Below are 596 nucleotides of genomic sequence, written 5' to 3'. Positions count from 1 at the left end.
CTGGATGTTTGTGTCCTCAGAGGTTTGTGCAGATGTTGTTGAATTAGCTGGTGGCAACAGCTGATTTCCTTTGTTTTTCTTTCTCCGCTCTTCCCCAGAGGGGGGGTGAAAGGGCTTGAGGGTACCTCACAGGGTGGAATTCCCAAGTGCGCCTTCCTGGGTTCCAAAAGGGTTTTTTCACTTGGGTGGTGGCAGCATCTACCCATCCAAGGTCAAAGAGAAACTGTAACCTTGGGAGTTTAATACCAGTCTGGAGTGGCCAGTATTAATTTTTAGAATCCTTGTGGGCCCCCACCTTCTGCACTCGAAGTGCCAGAGTGGGGAATCAACCTTGATGCAGGTCAACCTGCATGGACACAGAAAGATAAATGTTACCAGTGTGTAAATTCACTGTCTGGAGACTATTGTAGTCACATACCATTTGGTGTACAGAATTGGTGCATTGTTGTTATATCCAGGGAGACTCGTGTGGCACAATTATAATTACAGTAGCACCTACAAGCCTCAACATAGATTGGGGTTCCACTCTGCTAGGCACAGATACAAAGCCCCTGCCTCAAACAGCATACAAATTAAATAGACAAGACAGACAAAGG

Source organism: Caretta caretta, chromosome 5, assembly GCF_965140235.1.
Source record: "Caretta caretta isolate rCarCar2 chromosome 5, rCarCar1.hap1, whole genome shotgun sequence".
Lineage (NCBI taxonomy): Eukaryota > Metazoa > Chordata > Testudines > Cheloniidae > Caretta > Caretta caretta.
The sequence above is the reverse complement of the archived record's forward strand: the minus strand, read 5'-3'. Positions refer to the sequence as shown.